The following is a 20,154-nucleotide window of genomic DNA, read 5'->3' as shown; positions in this document are numbered from 1 at the left end:
AAACAGTGAGTGACTGACCTGCTCAGGAGGATGCCCGCACCCAGGATAGAGCCCTCTGGGACAGATTTGATCCATATGAATCTGAAAGAAAAGTTAGGACAATAGTCAAACTGCTGCAAGAAAACTTAACCTGCAGAGCTCCAGACATCTTGTGCCCATCTAGAGTTCAACAACACCCCACATTACAAACTTCAAGGCCCCGGGACTTCCCCTATTGCACCAGGCTATGCGGCAGGGCAGAGCAGCTCCGGCACAAAGGTGTGCAGACACCCGTGACACAGGACAGGATGTGACAAACAAGGGGGACACAACACGGACAGAAATCTCTTGGCAAGGAAAATGACTGCAAGGACCGAGAGAATGCAGAATGAGATGACCGAGGTGAGACCGATGGAGAGCTGATGAGGCTCAGAGAAGCCTGGAGGAAGAAGATGCTAACTGAATGATTTATTCCAAGAACTGCCAAGATGGATGCCTGGGAATCCTATGGTCAGAATCCTCTGCCTAAGCTCGCATTCTGTCCTAACCTGCCGTAATGGATCCTTGTGGGGCACGGCTGTCCCTACAGCTCGGAACAAGACCTGAGAAGACATCTGACTGGATGCTTGTCAAGAGAGATGCGAGTCTGATGGCAGTCTGAGCTCCTAAGTCAAAAGTTCTATGGCATTGGTGCCAGAATAAAGAATGCAGACCACAGATGCCAAGAATGGTTTCTGATAGGCCCCTCAAAGGCCTGAGGTAATAGACATGACATATACAAACACAGAGAATGCACAATAGACAAGTGACACAACACACACCGGGACTGCTCTGCCCTGTGCACCTTGGCACTCTGATCAAAGTGACAATTTCCCATTACAGGGCCTAAGGGGGCATTACTTGGACATCCCCATCGCCAAAGCTGAATTAAAATCCCACCAAAGTGAATTGTGACCCAGACCCCCCTTTCATCCCCTCTCTGTGTCGTAGCCCTCTACTTATCTCTCGGACAGGTGGGCGTGCCGATCTGTGCGAGGGGGGAAGGAAAGCGGACCCGCTATCTGGGAAGTCCCTGCTGACACCAGGCTGTTGTCTCTTAGTCTGCCATGAGAAAGGAAACCAAATGTCAGTGCATAATCTCAGCAGCATGGAAGCCAAAATATGACAGCATTGCTACTCACCCCTCTCCTAAGAACGCCCAGGTCCTCGGGCCGCACGCTTCAGGCTTGCTTGGAGGCCATCGCCATTGTTGCAAGCTGCAGCAGGGTTAAGTGGAAACAAGGTGATTTATCATTGCTGGGACCTGAGTGGAGCCTCCCTCCTCCTCCCCGCCTCCTCCACTCACCACAACTCCTCAGCCGTTCCTGAGGGCTGCCAGGATGGGACCATGAAATAGAAAGGTTGAAGGCTTCATCATCACAGACTCCTGTAATACTTCCACAGGACTTGCATTTGCAGGAAACCCGGTGCATCGGCTGGCAGGTGACGGGGGCTGGATGTACTCCGAGGGGATTGCCTAAAGTGCACAAACGAGAATGAATGCTTAGAGCTGCACCACAACCTGAGACCTCAGCAATAACTGCTTCGGTACACTACTCAATACTCACCTTGACCACTCGGCCTTGACTGTGGCTCTCTGCCTTGACTTCCTAAAAAAAAAAAAAAAAAAGACAAAGAACAGTGCTGTGACAGAGTCACCACTTACACTTCTGCTGCAGAGACGAACAGTGAGTGACTGACCTGCTCAGGAGGATGCCTGCACCCAGGATAGAGCCCTCTGGGACAGATTTGATCCATATGAATCTGAAAGAAAAGTTAGGACAATAGTCAAACTGCTGCAAGAAAACTTAACCTGCAGAGCTCCAGACATCTTGTGCCCATCTAGAGTTCAACAACACCCCACATTACAAACTTCAAGGCCCCGGGACTTCCCCTATTGCACCAGGCTATGCGGCAGGGCAGAGCAGCTCCGGCACAAAGGTGTGCAGACACCCGTGACACAGGACAGGATGTGACAAACAAGGGGGACACAACACGGACAGAAATCTCTTGGCAAGGAAAATGACTGCAAGGACCGAGAGAATGCAGAATGAGATGACCGAGGTGAGACCGATGGAGAGCTGATGAGGCTCAGAGAAGCCTGGAGGAAGAAGATGCTAACTGAATGATTTATTCCAAGAACTGCCAAGATGGATGCCTGGGAATCCTATGGTCAGAATCCTCTGCCTAAGCTCGCATTCTGTCCTAACCTGCCGTAATGGATCCTTGTGGGGCACGGCTGTCCCTACAGCTCGGAACAAGACCTGAGAAGACATCTGACTGGATGCTTGTCAAGAGAGATGCGAGTCTGATGGCAGTCTGAGCTCCTAAGTCGAAAGTTCTATGGCATTGGTGCCAGAATAAAGAATGCAGACCACAGATGCCAAGAATGGTTTCTGATAGGCCCCTCAAAGGCCTGAGGTAATAGACATGACATATACAAACACAGAGAATGCACAATAGACAAGTGACACAACACACACCGGGACTGCTCTGCCCTGTGCACCTTGGCACTCTGATCAAAGTGACAATTTCCCATTACAGGGCCTAAGGGGGCATTACTTGGACATCCCCATCGCCAAAGCTGAATTAAAATCCCACCAAAGTGAATTGTGACCCAGACCCCCCTTTCATCCCCTCTCTGTGTCGTAGCCCTCTACTTATCTCTCGGACAGGTGGGCGTGCCGATCTGTGCGAGGGGGGAAGGAAAGCGGACCCGCTATCTGGGAAGTCCCTGCTGACACCAGGCTGTTGTCTCTTAGTCTGCCATGAGAAAGGAAACCAAATGTCAGTGCATAATCTCAGCAGCATGGAAGCCAAAATATGACAGCATTGCTACTCACCCCTCTCCTAAGAACGCCCAGGTCCTCGGGCCACACGCTTCAGGCTTGCTTGGAGGCCATCGCCATTGTTGCAGGCTGCAGCAGGGTTAAGTGGAAACAAGGTGATTTATCATTGCTGGGACCTGAGTGGAGCCTCCCTCCTCCTCCCCGCCTCCTCCACTCACCACAACTCCTCAGCCGTTCCTGAGGGCTGCCAGGATGGGACCATGAAATAGAAAGGTTGAAGGCTTCATCATCACAGACTCCTGTAATACTTCCACAGGACTTGCATTTGCAGGAAACCCGGTGCATCGGCTGGCAGGTGACGGGGGCTGGATGTACTCCGAGTGGATTGCCTAAAGTGCACAAACGAGAATGAATGCTTCGAGCTGCACCACAACCTGAGACCTCAGCAATAACTGCTTCGGTACACTACTCAATACTCACCTTGACCACTCGGCCTTGACTGTGGCTCTCTGCCTTGACTTCCTAAAAAAAAAAAAAAAAAGACAAAGAACAGTGCTGTGACAGAGTCACCACTTACACTTCTGCTGCAGAGACGAACAGTGAGTGACTGACCTGCTCAGGAGGATGCCTGCACCCAGGATAGAGCCCTCTGGGACAGATTTCATCCATATGAATCTGAAAGAAAAGTTAGGACAATAGTCAAACTTTTGCAGGATCACTTAACTTGCAGAGCCCCAGACATCTTGCGCCCATCTAGAGTCCAACCACACCCCACATTACAAACTTCAAGGCCCCGGGACTTCTCCTATTGCACCAGGCTATGCGGCAGGGCAGAGCAGCTCTGGCACAAAGGTGTGCAGACACCCGTGACACAGGACAGGATGTGACAAACAAGGGGGACACAACACGGACAGAAACCTCTTGGCAAGGAAAATGACTGCAAGGACCGAGAGAATTCAAAATGAGATGACCGAGGTGAGACCGATGGAGAGCTGATGAGGCTCAGAGAAGCCCGGAGGAAGAAGATGCTAACTGAATGATTTATTCCAAGAACTGCCAAGATGGATGCCTGGGAATCCTACGGTCAGAATCCTCTGCCTAAGCTCGCATTCTGACAAGTCCTAACCTGCCGTAATGGATCCTTGTGGGGCGCGGCTTCCCATACAGCTCAGAACAAGACCTGAGAAGACATCTAAGTGGATGCTTCTAAAGAGACATGCGAGTCTGATGGCAGTCTGAGCTCCTAAGTCAAAAGTTCTATGGCATTGGTGCCAGGATAAAGAACGCAGATCACAGATGCCAAGAATGGTTTCTGATAGGCCCCTCAAAGGCCTGAGGTAAAAGACATGACATATACAAACAAACAACACAGAATGCACAATAGACAAGTGACACGATACACACCGGACCTGCTCTGCCCTGTGCACCTTGGCACTCTGATCAAAAGTGATACTTTCCCTTTACAGGGCCTAAGGGGGCATTACTTGGACATCCCCATCTCCAAAGCCAAATCAAAATCCCCTCCCCGTGAGTCGTGACCCAGACCCCCCTTTCATCCCTTCTCTGGGTCATAGCCCTCTACTTATCTCTCGGACAGGTGGGCGTGCCGATCCGTGCGAAGGAAAGCGGACGCGCCGTCTGGGAAGTCCCTGCTGACACCAGGCTGTTGTCTCTTAGTCTGCCAGGAGAAAGGAAACCAAATGTCAGTGCATAATCTCAGCAGCATGGAAGCCAAAATATGACAGCATTGCTACTCACCCCTCTCCTAAGAACGCCCAGGTCCTCGGGCCGCACGCTTCAGGCTTGCTTGGAGGCCATCGCCATTGTTGCAAGCTGCAGCAGGGTTAAGTGGAGACAAGGTGATTTATCATTGCTGGGACCTGAGTGGAGCCTCCCTCCTCCTCCCCGCCTCCTCCACTCACCACAACTCCTCAGCCGTTCCTGAGGGCTGCCAGGATGGGACCATGAAATAGAAAGGTTGAAGGCTTCATCATCACAGACTCCTGTAATACTTCCACAGGACTTGCATTTGCAGGAAACCCGGTGCATCGGCTGGCAGGTGACGGGGGCTGGATGTACTCCGAGTGGATTGCCTAAAGTGCACAAACGAGAATGAATGCTTCGAGCTGCACCACAACCTGAGACCTCAGCAATAACTGCTTCTGTGCACTACTCAATACTCACCTTGACCACTCAGCCTTGACTGTGGCTCTCTGCCTTGACTTCCTAAAAGAAAAAAAAAAAAAAAAAGACAAAGAACAGTGCTGTAACAGAGTCACCACTTACACTTCTGCTGCAGAGACAAAGAGTAACTGACCTGCTCAGGGGAACTCCCTCACCCGGGATGGGGCCGTCCGGCACAGATTTAATCCATCTGAAGCTGAAACAAAAGGTGGGACAATAGTCAGTGTTGCAGAATCACTTAACTTGCAGAGCTCCAGACATCTTGTGTCCATCTACAAATGCCATCTAGAGTCCAGCGACACCCCACAATCTGCAAGTCCCCGGGACTCATCCTATTGCACCGGGCTATGCGGCAGGGCAGAGCAGCTCCGGCACAAATGTGTGCGGACACCTGTGACACAGAACATGACAAACGAGGGGACGTTAAACACAAACACGTTATGCTACCAACAGTGTGACACAAGGATGAGAAAAGAGTTCCTGGCAAGATTAAAAACGGCAAGGACCGAGAGGATGCCAAAAGAGATGACTGATGCTAAGGTGATGGTAGATGGAGGGGGCTCCTCTAAGGAGCAGAAGAAAAGACTGGAACAGAGTGACCTGTTAGAAGAACAGTTGGTCACGACGATCGAGGTGGCTGTGAGATGATGCTGCGTTTGGAATGCTCTCCATAGCATACAATGTCATAAGGCCATGAGCGCTGTGACTCAGGCTGGAAATGATGGATAGTGATACGCCACGAAACAAAGCCTCAAAAAACATCTGACTCGATGCTTCTGAGATGTGACTCGGACAGGGCCGAGCCTGCCGGCGAAAGAACGAATGATATCGGCGTTGTGCCGAGAAGTACGAGCGTTTGAGAAGCTAGAGATGACGGCTGATGCTTGTGGTAAGGGCCTTGAGAGGAAAAGGCAGAGCTATCTCATCCAAAGGACCCCAAAGACACCAGGTAACACGGTACACCGGACAACACGACACAGACCGGAGCTGTTCTGCGCTGCACACCCGACAGCCGCGATCAAAAGTAGAGCTTCTCCCTTTCACTGTCCTAAGAGGCCTCTTAGAGGACACCCCTTTACCCTCTGCTGATTTTTAAATCTGTCCCAGGAATTTCTAATCCAGTACTCTCCTATCCTCCCATCTACAGGCTGTGGCCCCTGACTTATCTTTTGGATGATCGGTGATGTGAATCCACATTGGACCTGAAACGAGTCTGCCTCGGAGGGCCCTGTGATCGCCTGTTAGCCTCTCGGTCAGCTACAATAAAGAAAACCAAAAGCAATGTATGAGTTCGGGGTTATCTGGGCCCAATCCCAGCAAGTCAGCTACCTGCCCTCTCCAGAACGTACCTGGGTCCTCGAGGCTCCAGCTTCATCCTGATTCCAAGAACGTGGCTGTTATTATGAGCAGCACCTGGGTTAGAGAGAAACAAAGTTACATGGCATTTCTGTGAGTGCAGTGGGTGACCTTGTGTGCTGTGAGACATGCAAATGCCTCTTCTACACTTATGAAAAGCCTTGGGGGGGGCCTCAAATAGATAACATTTCTCACCCTGCTACGTTCAAACCACCCCCGCAATAACTCCTAACCTGCTACCTGCTCACCCTCCCTCTCCTAGTCACAATCCTCAACTCACCTGAAGCCTCAATCCCAAACATCATCTTGGACACTGGGCAGATGCCTTTTGTGATGTGATGAATGTACTGAAAAAAGTGTTGTACTTGACACAACCTGGAATTTCTGAAAGCTGCGCTCCTCCTAAAATAAAAATAGAAACAACAAAACAAGAATAACACCAGAAATTACAAAAGCACCTTACCACTCCTGAACACACAATCCAAAATCATGAACTTCAATACTCCCTCTGGTTAATGCTGCTTTCTTCGCAGTATCTTCAAAGCCTCTGTTGCTTTAGATGCCCAAAAGCACCTGCTGAAAACAAGCTGAGATAAACTGAAAAAGCCCCTTCATTAAAATGAGAGGAGAGCTCTTATCCCAGTACCTCCCAGAGAGGGAATGAGGCCCCTTAGCAAAGGCTGGGGTTAATATACCCCTGATTGTGCCCGCCTCTCGTTCCCACAATGCCTGGGAAAAGGGAGGGGGCAAATCCCACTGGGTATAAAGGCCCTCAGAGCAGCTGCAGCCGTTTGGCTCCTCTGACTCTAATTCTAGGGGTGTAAATGGCTTGTTATAGAAGAAAACTTTTCAGGGAACTACCAGCACTTTTTTTTTTTCCCTACAACTGCTTGGAGCAGAAGAACAGAAAACAGGTAGGAAATAAAACAGTGTGTTTTGGTAGCATGGCTAGATAAATTGGGTAATGTGCTGTTAACTTACATAATTAGACCTTGGTGATCACTAAGTAGTGCTTCATGTGTGACTAAGCAGAGTGGAGAAGATTACTAACAATATGAAGAGTCTGACTCTCCTTAGGACCTCTAATTAGAACAATCTACAATATAAACAAAAAAAAAAAAAAAAAAAGAAAAAGAAAAAAAACCGAAATCCTGGGCAGTGTAATGTTGAAGTACATGCCAGACTGACACTTCTCTGAGATATCTAGTCTAAAGACACAGAAAGAAGTGCCCAGAAATGAAAATGTAAATTCTTAAAACTCAGAAAAAGAGCTTCGTTCAAGTGAACCTGTAGAAATGAAAAAACAGAGCAGGTACCTCCACTGAAACAGATGAAATGGCAAAAAACCCCCTTTGGTCCTCTAATTTAATCTCCAAAAATATTGTGAAAAGAAGGGTCCTCCTCCCAGCTAATCTGAGGCCCTGCACCTGCAAAGCCGCAGTGGCCTTGGGTATAGCTGTAGTCTGATAACAGGATGATGTAGCCGAGAGCACAGCATGAGAAAAGAGAGATGTAAGTTGTAAAGAAGGAAGAAGTAAGAATAACCAGTAGACCGCTTAGCTTACAGAATATGCATGAGCTTATTACATGTTGTGCTTAAATGTCTGATGCTCTAATCAATAAACGAAGCTTGCTGATTCTCACATGGAGATGACCCGAGCTTCCTGCACTGTGACAAATGGCGCCTCGAACAGAGACCCTAAAAGAGGGGGGAGGCGAAAGGGCTGGTGCTCCGCGCCTTGAACAAGGACCCTAGAGAGGGGGGTTGGCAAAAGAGCTGGTGGTCTCCGTGCCCCGAGCGACCCTACAGAGGAGTCTCGGCTTGAACCTGTTGGCCGCGGTCCAGTGCAGTATCCGTGTCGGTCCCGAAGCAGCACGGGAGGCAAAGAGCTGGTACTCCGGCCCCGAGCGACCCTAGAGAAGAGTCTCGGCCGATGAACGCCGCCGACGTCTTGGAAGGGCTGCAACAGCGCTGACGTTTAAATTGAAAGGTATGAAAAGACGAGCGGCGTATGATTTTTTTTTTTTTTAATGCTTTTTAGAAAAGCGGGGACTATAAAGTATTGACCTGGGAAAAGAACTCCCAAGATTGCCTGCATATAGACTGCAAGCCGTAACGTAACCAAACAAGAGTTAAAGAGCCTGTTACAGCAAGCAAAGAAACAGTGAGATCTTTATTAATTGGACGTGAGACTAACTTTACCACTTGGTAAGCAGCGGCGCGGTAAAAGTAACATTTAGCTCCCCCGCTGGGAGCAGAAACTGCTGCGGCCACTTTGTGCTTTTTTTTTTCTGCATCGCAGCCGGCAATTGCATTCACAGCGGTGCCGGCGGGAGTCGACCCTGTATTACCCGTGCCGACCCCTCCCGTGGCCGCCTCCCCAGCAGAGCCCGTGAGAGCTCCGGCCGCGGCTGTCCTGCCATCTCCCGTGTCGGCTCCACCAGCAGCTGTCTGCGCCTGCACTGCTGCTTTCGGCACCCGGAAAGGACGCGGCTGCCGTCCCCAACCCGGCAAGAGATGCATTTCCTTCAGCTTTGCAGCCCCCACCGACTCCCGCGGCGACCCCGCCTTCGCCCGCCGCGCCGGTAAAGAAGATTAGAGTCGACAATAGCGACCACCAAGCGTCTTCAGAGCTGCCCCTCTGCCCCCAACAGTAGCTGCCAGCGCCTGCGATCAGCCGAGATTCCCTCCCAAACTTTTCGAACTGTCCCGAGACTGCCCCTGCGGGGGCAGCTGAGACGGGGGGGAAGACGAGGAGGAGGGGGGGGACGCCATCCTGCCCCTGCGGTGCCGCAAGGGCCTGTGTAAAAACTCAGCGTTTTTCGCAAGCCGATTCGAGTCTAGTTTAGAAGTTCCCATTAAAGTTTAAAATGCTTAAATTCCCCTGCTCGCCCCAGCGGCCTAGAGAAAGTAACTCCTAAAAGTTCTGCCTCTGTTCCCCAGCCCAGAGGCGGGGGAGAGGGGGGGGGGTGGGGAGAGTAGTACCAAGGAGCTGTAAATTAACCCTGTGAGTACAACAAAGGGAACTGCATAACTGTAAAGAATCTAAAAGCCTGTGTTATATAGACCTTTTTAACCATTCGCAGTCTATATACTCCCAGCTCTCTGCGTTGCAGAGGTTAACTAGAAACTTACAAGTAAAATTAGGCTTTAGTGTTGATAGATAGCTCAAATCTTTAAGCCTAAGATTATAGCTATGTTTTATTGTTAAAGCTAATATTATAATAAGTGTTATAACTTTGTTAATAGTATTAGTTTTGCTTTGTTTTTGCATGTGCTTATAAAAAATAGTATAAAAAATAATATTTACTGCATTTAATCAAACATTGCTTGTGCAAAAAGAAAACAGGGGAATTGTTGGGAATCGGTTACATGACAAAGGTCACGTAGACATGCTCTGGATAGCTGAGAATTGGAAAAATACTGGCCCAGCTAATCTGAGGCCCTGCAACTGCAAGGCTGCAGTGGCCTTGGGTATAGCTGTAGTCTGATAACAGGATGATGTAGCCGAGAGCAGAGCATGAGAAAAGAGAGATGTAAATTGTAAAGAATGAAGAAGTAAGAATAACCAATAGACTGCTTAGCTTACAGAATATGCCTGAGCTTATTACATGCTGTGCTTAAATGTCTGATGCTCTAATCAATAAACGAAGCTTGCTGATTCTCACATTGAGGTGTCACCGAGCTTCCCTCACTGCGACAGAGAAGATTTTTCCCCCAATCAAAACCCACAAAAGAACAGACAGCTGGACAATGTTTGAAAGATGTGCATGGGACTCACAAAGCAGCCTGACTTTGCGGTGGAAGCACCTGTGGTCTAGAAGGCACCATGTGCAATGCAGAATTCTCAGCATGCAGCCAGTCATTCTGCGCAAAAGAACCCTGAACACGAGGGCAGTCCGTTTCAAAATGAAGAAAATCAGTCCAGACAAAGCTCTGGAAGGGGAATTGTAGGAGCCACTGAGCACTCTCAAACCAGCCGAACATTGCACAGATGGCAGCTTGGCTTCTGGAAGCCTCCTAGCAATGCAGAATTTCAGGAGCCAGCCGGCCTCTCCGGGCCACAGGCCCTGGAACACAAACAACGGCCCTTTTCCCAGGTAAGCAAAAGTCACCACCTCTGTTTCATGGTATCAGTTTGCAGGAGGTACTTGGCACTCTCAAACCAGCCTGACTTGGCACTGGTGCCAGCTTGCCTCTGGCAGCCATCCTGCGCAATATGGATTTTTAGGAGCCAGCCGGCCTCTCCGGGCCACAGGCCCTGGAACACAAACAACGGCCATTTTCCCAGGGAAGCAAAAGTCACCACCTCAGTTTCATGGTGTCAGTTTGCAGGAGGTACTTGGCACTCTCAAACCAGCCTGACTTGGCACTGGTGCCAGCTTGCCTCTGGCAGCCATCCTGCGCAATATGGATTTTTAGGAGCCAGGCGGCCTCTCCGGGCCACAGGCCCTGGAACACAAACAACGGCCCTTTTCCCAGGTAAGCAAAAGTCACCACCTCAGTTTCTTGGTGTCAGTTTGCAGGAGGTACTTGGCACTCTCAAACCAGCCTGACTTGGCACTGGTGCCAGCTTGCCTCTGGCAGGCATCCTGCGCAATGCGGAATTTTAGGAGCCAGCCGGCCTCTCCGGGCCACAGGCCCTGGAACACAAACAACGGCCATTTTCCCAGGGAAGCAAAAGTCACCACCTCAGTTTCATGGTGTCAGTTTGCAGGAGGTACGTGGCACTCTAAAACAAGCCTGACTTGGCACTGGTGCCAGCTTGCCTCTGGCAGCCATCCTGCGCAATATGGATTTTTAGGAGCCAGCCGGCCTCTGCGGGCCACAGGCCCTGGAACACAAACAACAGCCCTTTTCCCAGGGAAGCAAAAGTCACCACCTCCGTTTCATGGTGTCAGTTTGCAGGAGGTACTTGGCACTCTCAAACCAGCCTGACTTGGCACTGGTGCCAGCTTGCCTCTGGCAGCCATCCTGCGCAATATGGATTTTTAGGAGCCAGCCGGCCTCTCCGGGCCACAGGCCCTGGAACACAAACAACGGCCTTTTTCCCAGGGAAGCAAAAGTCACCACCTCCGTTTCATGGTGTCAGTTTGCAGGAGGTACTTGGCACTCTCAAACCAGCCTGACTTGGCACTGGTGCCAGCTTGCCTCTGGCAGCCATCCTGCGCAATATGGATTTTTAGGAGCCAGCCGGCCTCTCCGGGCCACAGGCCCTGCAACACAAACAACGGCCCTTTTCCCAAGTAAGCAAAAGTCACCACCTCAGTTTCTTGGTGTCAGTTTGCAGGAGGTACTTGGCACTCTCAAACCAGCCTGACTTGGCACTGGTGCTAGCTTGCCTCTGGCAGGCATCCTGTGCAATGCGTAATTTTAGGAGCCTGCTGGCCTCTCCGGGCCACAGGCCCTGGAACACAAACAACAGCCTTTTTCCCAGGGAAGCAAAAGTCACCACCTCCGTTTCATGGTGTCAGTTTGCAGGAGGTACTTGGCACTCTCAAACCAGCCTGACATGGCACCGGTGCCAGCTTGCCTCTGGCAGGCATCCTGCGCAATATGGATTTTTAGGAGCCAGCCGGCCTCTCCGGGCCACAGGCCCTGGAACACAAACAACGGCCCTTTTCCCAGGTAAGCAAAAGTCACCACCTCTGTTTCATGGTGTCAGTTTGCAGGAGGTACTTGGCACTCTCAAACCAGCCTGACTTGGCACTGGTGCCAGTTTGCCTCTGGCAGCCATCCTGCGCAATATGGATTTTTAGGAGCCAGCCGGCCCCTCCGGGCCACAGGCCCTGGAACACAAACAACGGCCCTTTTCCCAGGGAAGCAAAAGTCACCACCTCCGTTTCATGGTGTCAGTTTGCAGGAGGTACATGGCACTCTCAAACCAGCCTGACTTGGCACTGGTGCCAGCTTCCATCTGGGGGGCATCCGGCGCAATGCGTATTTTTAGGAGCCAGCCGGCCTCTCCGGGCCACAGGCCCTGGAACACAAACAACGGCCCTTTTCCCAGGTAAGCAAAAGTCACAACCTCAGTTTCATGGTGTCAGTTTGCAGGAGGTACTTGGCACTCTCAAACCAGCCTGACTTGGCACTGGTGCCAGCTTGTCTCTGGCAGGCATCCTGCGCAATATGGATTTTTAGGAGCCAGCCGGCCTCTCCGGGCCACAGGCCCTGGAACACAAACAACAACCATTTTTCCTGGTAAGCAAAAGTCACCACCTCAGTTTCATGGTGTCAGTTTGCAGGAGGTACTTGGCACTCTCAAACCAGCCTGACTTGGCACTGGTGCCAGCTTGCCTCTGGCAGCCATCCTGCGCAATATGGATTTTTAGGAGCCAGCCGGCCTCTCCGGGCCACAGGCCCTGGAACACAAACAACCGCCCTTTTCCCAGGGAAGCAAAAGTCACCACCTCCGTTTCATGGTGTCAGTTTGCAGGAGGTACTTGGCACTCTCAAACCAGCCTGACTTGGCACTGGTGCCAGCTTGCCTCTGGCAGCCATCCTGCGCAATATGGATTTTTAGGAGCCAGCCGGCCTCTCCGGGCCACAGGCCCTGCAACACAAACAACGGCCCTTTTCCCAGGTAAGCAAAAGTCACAACCTCAGTTTCATGGTGTCAGTTTGCAGGAGGTACTTGGCACTCTCAAACCAGCCTGACTTGGCACTGGTGCCAGCTTGCCTCTGGCAGCCATCCTGCGCAATATGGATTTTTAGGAGCCAGCCGGCCTCTCTGGGCCACAGGCCCTGGAACACAAACAACGGCCTTTTTCCCAGGGAAGCAAAAGTCACCACCTCCGTTTCACGGTGTCAGTTTGCAGGAGGTACTTGGCACTCTCAAACCAGCCTGACATGGCACCGGTGCCAGCTTGCCTCTGGCAGGCATCCTGCGCAATATGGATTTTTAGGAGCCAGCCGGCCTCTCCGGGCCACAGGCCCTGCAACACAAACAACGGCCCTTTTCCCAGGTACGCAAAAGTCACCACCTCAGTTTCATGGTGTCAGTTTGCAGGAGGTACTTGGCACTCTCAAACCAGCCTGACTTGGCACTGGTGCCAGCTTGCCTCTGGCAGCCATCCTGCGCAATATGGATTTTTAGGAGCCAGCCGGCCTCTCCAGGCCACAGGCCCTGGAACACAAACAACGGCCATTTTCCCAGGTAAGCAAAAGTCGCCACCTCCGTTTCATGGTGTCAGTTTGCAGGAGGTACTTGGCACTCTCAAACCAGCCTGACTTGGCACTGGTGCCAGCTTGCCTCTGGCAGCCATCCTGCGCAATGCGTATTTTTAGGAGCCAGCCGGCCTCTCCGGGCCACAGGCCCTGGAACACAAACAATGGCCCTTTTCCCAGGGAAGCAAAAGTCACCACCTCCGTTTCATGGTGTCAGTTTGCAGGAGGTACATGGCACTCTCAAACCAGCCTGACTTGGCACTGGTGCCAGCTTCCATCTGGGGGGCATCCGGCGCAATGCGTATTTTTAGGAGCCAGCCGGCCTCTCCGGGCCACAGGCCCTGGAACACAAACAACGGCCCTTTTCCCAGGGAAGCAAAAGTCACCACCTCAGTTTCATGGTGTCAGTTTGCAGGAGGTACTTGGCACTCTCAAACCAGCCTGACTTGGCACTGGTGCCAGCTTGTCTCTGGCAGGCATCCTGCGCCATATGGATTTTTAGGAGCCAGCCGGCCTCTCCGGGCCACAGGCCCTGGAACACAAACAACAACCATTTTTCCTGGTAAGCAAAAGTCACCACCTCAGTTTCATGGTGTCAGTTTGCAGGAGGTACGTGGCACTCTCAAACCAGCCTGACTTGGCACTGGTGCCAGCTTGCCTCTGGCAGGCATCCTGCGCAATATGGATTTTTAGGAGCCAGCCGGCCTCTCCGGGCCACAGGCCCTGGAACACAAACAACGGCCCTTTTCCCAGGTAAGCAAAAGTCACCACCTCCGTTTCATGGTGTCAATTTGCAGGAGGTACTTGGCACTCTCAAACCAGCCTGACTTGGCACTGGTGCCAGCTTGCCTCTGGCAGGCATCCTGCGCAATATGGATTTTTAGGAGCCAGCCGGCCTCTCCGGGCCACAGGCCCTGGAACACAAACAACCGCCCTTTTCCCAGGGAAGCAAAAGTCACCACCTCCGTTTCATGGTGTCAGTTTGCAGGAGGTACTTGGCACTCTCAAACCAGCCTGACTTGGCACTGGTGCCAGCTTGCCTCTGGCAGGCATCCTGCACTATATGGATTTTTAGGAGCCAGCCGGCCTCTCCGGGCCACAGGCCCTGGAACACAAACAACGGCCATTTTCCCAGTAAACAAAAGTCACCACCTCAGTTTCATGGTGTCAGTTTGCAGGAGGTACTTGGCACTCTCAAACCATCTTGACTTGGCACTGGTGCCAGCTTGCCTCTGGCAGCCATCCTGCGCAATATGGATTTTTAGGAGCCAGCCGGCCTCTCTGGGCCACTGGACCTGGAACACAAACAACAACCAGTTTCCCAGTAAGCAAAAGTCACCACCTCCGTTTCATGGTGTCAGTTTGCAGGAGGTACTTGGCACTCTCAAACCAGCCTGACTTGGCACTGGTGCCAGCTTGCCTCTGGCAGGCATCCTGCGCAATATGGATTTTTAGGAGCCAGCCGGCCTCTCCCGGCCACAGGCCCTGGAACACAAACAACGGCCCTTTTCCCAGGGAAGCAAAAGTCACCACCTCCGTTTCATGGTGTCAATTTGCAGGAGGTACTTGGCACTCTCAAACCAGCCTGACTTGGCACTGGTGCCAGCTTGCCTCTGGCAGGCATCCTGCGCAATATGGATTTTTAGGAGCCAGCCGGCCTCACCGGGCCACAGGCCCTGCAACACAAACAACGGCCCTTTTCCCAGGTAAGCAAAAGTCACAACCTCAGTTTCATGGTGTCAGTTTGCAGGAGGTACTTGGCACTCTCAAACCAGCCTGACTTGGCACTGGTGCCAGCTTGCCTCTGGCAGCCATCCTGCGCAATATGGATTTTTAGGAGCCAGCCGGCCTCTCCGGGCCACAGGCCCTGGAACACAAACAACGGCCCTTTTCCCAGGGAAGCAAAAGTCACCACCTCAGTTTCATGGTGTCAGTTTGCAGGAGGTACTTGGCACTCTCAAACCAGCCTGACTTGGCACTGGTGCCAGCTTGCCTCTGGCAGCCATCCTGCGCAATATGGATTTTTAGGAGCCAGCCGGCCTCTCTGGGCCACAGGCCATGGAACACAAACAACGGCCTTTTTCCCAGGGAAGCAAAAGTCACCACCTCCGTTTCACGGTGTCAGTTTGCAGGAGGTACTTGGCACTCTCAAACCAGCCTGACATGGCACCGGTGCCAGCTTGCCTCTGGCAGGCATCCTGCGCAATATGGATTTTTAGGAGCCAGCCGGCCTCTCCGGGCCACAGGCCCTGCAACACAAACAACGGCCCTTTTCCCAGGTACGCAAAAGTCACCACCTCAGTTTCATGGTGTCAGTTTGCAGGAGGTACTTGGCACTCTCAAACCAGCCTGACTTGGCACTGGTGCCAGCTTGCCTCTGGCAGCCATCCTGCGCAATATGGATTTTTAGGAGCCAGCCGGCCTCTCTGGGCCACAGGCCCTGGAACACAAACAACGGCCATTTTCCCAGGGAAGCAAAAGTCGCCACCTCCGTTTCATGGTGTCAGTTTGCAGGAGGTACTTGGCACTCTCAAACCAGCCTGACATGGCACCGGTGCCAGCTTGCCTCTGGCAGGCATCCTGCGCAATATGGATTTTTAGGAGCCAGCCGGCCTCTGCGGGCCACAGGCCCTGGAACACAAACAACGGCCATTTTCCCAGGGAAGCAAAAGTCACCACCTCAGTTTCATGGTGTCAGTTTGCAGGAGGTACTTGGCACTCTCAAACCAGCCTGACTTGGCACTGGTGCCAGCTTGCCTCTGGCAGGCATCCTGCGCAATGCGTAATTTTAGGAGCCTGCTGGCCTCTCCGGGCCACAGGCCCTGGAACACAAACAACAGCCTTTTTCCCAGGGAAGCAAAAGTCACCACCTCAGTTTCATGGTGTCAGTTTGCAGGAGGTACTTGGCACTCTCAAACCAGCCTGACTTGGCACTGGTGCCAGCTTGCCTCTGGCAGGCATCCTGCGCAATGCGTAATTTTTAGGAGCAAGCCGGCCTCTCCGGGCCACAGGCCCTGGAACACAAACAACGGCCCTTTTCCCAGGGAAGCAAAAGTCACCACCTCAGTTTCATGGTGTCAGTTTGCAGGAGGTACTTGGCACTCTCAAACCAGCCTGACTTGGCACTGGTGCCAGCTTGCCTCTGGCAGCCATCCTGCGCAATATGGATTTTTAGGAGCCAGCCGGCCTCTCCGGGCCACAGGCCCTGGAACACAAACAACGGCCCTTTTCCCAGGGAAGCAAAAGTCACCACCTCAGTTTCATGGTGTCAGTTTGCAGGAGGTACTTGGCACTCTCAAACCAGCCTGACTTGGCACTGGTGCCAGCTTGCCTCTGGCAGGCATCCTGCGCAATATGGATTTTTAGGAGCCAGCCGGCCTCTCCGGGCCACAGGCCCTGGAACACAAACAACGGCCCTTTTCCCAGGGAAGCAAAAGTCACCACCTCCGTTTCATGGTGTCAGTTTGCAGGAGGTACTTGGCACTCTCAAACCAGCCTGACTTGGCACTGGTGCCAGCTTGCCTCTGGCAGGCATCCTGCGCAATATGGATTTTTAGGAGCCAGCCGGCCTCTCCGGGCCACAGGCCCTGGAACACAAACAACGGCCCTTTTCCCAGGTAAGCAAAAGTCACCACCTCCGTTTCTTGGTGTCAGTTTGCAGGAGGTACTTGGCACTCTCAAACCAGCCTGACTTGGCACTGGTGCCAGCTTGCCTCTGGCAGCCATCCTGCGCAATGCGTATTTTTAGGAGCCAGCCGGCCTCTCCGGGCCACAGGCCCTGGAACACAAACAACGGCCCTTTTCCCAGGGAAGCAAAAGTCACCACCTCAGTTTCATGGTGTCAGTTTGCAGGAGGTACTTGGCACTCTCAAACCAGCCTGACTTGGCACTGGTGCCAGCTTTCCTCTGGCAGCCATCCTGCGCAATGCGTAATATTAGGAGCCAGCCGGCCTCTCCGGGCCACAGGCCCTGGAACACAAACAACGGCCCTTTTCCCAGGTAAGCAAAAGTCACCACCTCAGTTTCATGGTGTCAGTTTGCAGGAGGTACTTGGCACTCTCAAACCAGCCTGACTTGGCACTGGTGCCAGCTTGCCTCTGGCAGCCATCCTGCGCAATATGGATTTTTAGGAGCCAGCCGGCCTCTCCGGGCCACAGGCCCTGGAACACAAACAACGGCCATTTTCCCAGGGAAGCAAAAGTCACCACCTCAGTTTCATGGTGTCAGTTTGCAGGAGGTACTTGGCACTCTCAAACCAGCCTGACTTGGCACTGGTGCCAGCTTGCCTCTGGCAGCCATCCTGCGCAATATGGATTTTTAGGAGCCAGCCGGCCTCTCCGGGCCACAGGCCCTGGAACACAAACAACGGCCCTTTTCCAGGGAAGCAAAAGTCACCACCTCCGTTTCATGGTGTCAGTTTGCAGGAGGTACTTGGCACTCTCAAACCAGCCTGACTTGGCACTGGTGCCAGCTTGCCTCTGGCAGGCATCCTGCGCAATATGGATTTTTAGGAGCCAGCCGGCCTCTCTGGGCCACAGGCCCTGGAACACAAACAACGGCCATTTTCCCAGGGAAGCAAAAGTCACAACCTCAGTTTCATGGTGTCAGTTTGCAGGAGGTACTTGGCACTCTCAAACCAGCCTGACTTGGCACTGGTGCCAGCTTGCCTCTGGCAGGCATCCTGCGCAATGCGGATTTTTAGGAGCCAGCCGGCCTCTCCGGGCCACAGGCCCTGGAACACAAACAACGGCCATTTTCCCAGGGAAGCAAAAGTCACCACCTCAGTTTCATGGTGTCAGTTTGCAGGAGGTACTTGGCACTCTCAAACCAGCCTGACTTGGCACTGGTGCCAGCTTGCCTCTGGCAGGCATCCTGCGCAATATGGATTTTTAGGAGCCAGCCGGCCTCTCCGGGCCACAGGCCCTGGAACACAAACAACGGCCATTTCCCCAGGGAAGCAAAAGTCACCACCTCAGTTTCATGGTGTCAGTTTGCAGGAGGTACTTGGCACTCTCAAACCAGCCTGACTTGGCACTGGTGCCAGCTTGCCTCTGGCAGGCATCCTGCGCAATATGGATTTTTAGGAGCCAGCCGGCCTCTCCGGGCCACAGGCCCTGGAACACAAACAACGGCCATTTTCCCAGGGAAGCAAAAGTCACCACCTCAGTTTCATGGTGTCAGTTTGCAGGAGGTACTTGGCACTCTCAAACCAGCCTGACTTGGCACTGGTGCCAGCTTGCCTCTGGCAGCCATCCTGCGCAATGCGGAATTTTAGGAGCCAGCCGGACTCTCCGGGCCACAGGCCCTGGAACACAAACAACGGCCATTTTCCCAGGGAAGCAAAAGTCACCACCTCAGTTTCATGGTGCCAGTTTGCAGGAGGTACTTGGCACTCTCAAACCAGCCTGACTTGGCACTGGTGCCAGCTTGCCTCTGGCAGGCATCCTGCGCAATGCGGAATTTTAGGAGCCAGCCGGCCTCTCTGGGCCACAGGCCCTGGAACACAAACAACGGCCATTTTCCCAGGGAAGCAAAAGTCACCGCCTCAGTTTCATGGTGTCAGTTTGCAGGAGGTACTTGGCACTCTCAAACCAGCCTGACTTGGCACTGGTGCCAGCTTGCCTCTGGCAGGCATCCTGCGCAATGCGGATTTTTAGGAGCCAGCCGGCCTCTCCGGGCCACAGGCCCTGGAACACAAACAACGGCCATTTTCCCAGGGAAGCAAAAGTCACCACCTCAGTTTCATGGTGTCAGTTTGCAGGAGGTACTTGGCACTCTCAAACCAGCCTGACTTGGCACTGGTGCCAGCTTGCCTCTGGCAGGCATCTTGCGCAATGCGGAATTTTAGGAGCCAGCCGGCCTCTCCGGGCCACAGGCCCTGGAACACAAACAACGGCCATTTTCCCAGGGAAGCAAAAGTCACCACCTCAGTTTCATGGTGTCAGTTTGCAGGAGGTACTTGGCACTCTCAAACCAGCCTGACTTGGCACTGGTGCCAGCTTGCCTCTGGCAGGCATCCTGCGCAATATGGATTTTTAGGAGCCAGCCGGCCTCTCCGGGCCACAGGCCCTGGAACACAAACAACGGCCATTTTCCCAGGGAAGCAAAAGTCACCACCTCAGTTTCATGGTGCCAGTTTGCAGGAGGTACTTGGCACTCTCAAACCAGCCTGACTTGGCACTGGTGCCAGCTTGCCTCTGGCAGGCATCCTGCGCAATGCGGAATTTTAGGAGCCAGCCGGCCTCTCCGGGCCACAGGCCCTGGAACACAAACAACGGCCCTTTTCCCAGGGAAGCAAAAGTCACCACCTCAGTTTCTTGGTGTCAGTTTGCAGGAGGTACTTGGCACTCTCAAACCAGCCTGACTTGGCACTGGTGCCAGCTTGCCTCTGGCAGCCATCCTGCGCAATGCGTATTTTTAGGAGCCAGCCGGCCTCTCCGGGCCACAGGCCCTGGAACACAAACAACGGCCCTTTTCCCAGGGAAGCAAAAGTCACCACCTCAGTTTCATGGTGTCAGTTTGCAGGAGGTACTTGGCACTCTCAAACCAGCCTGACTTGGCACTGGTGCCAGCTTTCCTCTGGCAGCCATCCTGCGCAATGCGTAATTTTAGGAGCCAGCCGGCCTCTCCGGGCCACAG

The 20,154-nt window shown here is 52.8% G+C and overlaps 1 long non-coding RNA gene across 1 annotated transcript; it reads left to right on the top strand.

The window, feature by feature from the left end:
* The first annotated feature begins 7,152 nt into the window (after nt 1-7,152).
* Nucleotides 7,153-10,015, top strand: LOC132337815 (uncharacterized). The gene is made up of 2 exons (XR_009489273.1): nt 7,153-7,261; nt 8,390-10,015. It is a non-coding gene; the product is annotated as an uncharacterized LOC132337815 (long non-coding RNA).
* The last annotated feature ends 10,139 nt before the right edge of the window (nt 10,016-20,154 follow it).

This window comes from Haemorhous mexicanus, chromosome 23 (assembly GCF_027477595.1).
Source record: "Haemorhous mexicanus isolate bHaeMex1 chromosome 23, bHaeMex1.pri, whole genome shotgun sequence".
NCBI classification, from domain to species: Eukaryota; Metazoa; Chordata; class Aves; order Passeriformes; family Fringillidae; genus Haemorhous; species Haemorhous mexicanus.
This window is presented reverse-complemented; position numbering and strand designations above follow the sequence as displayed.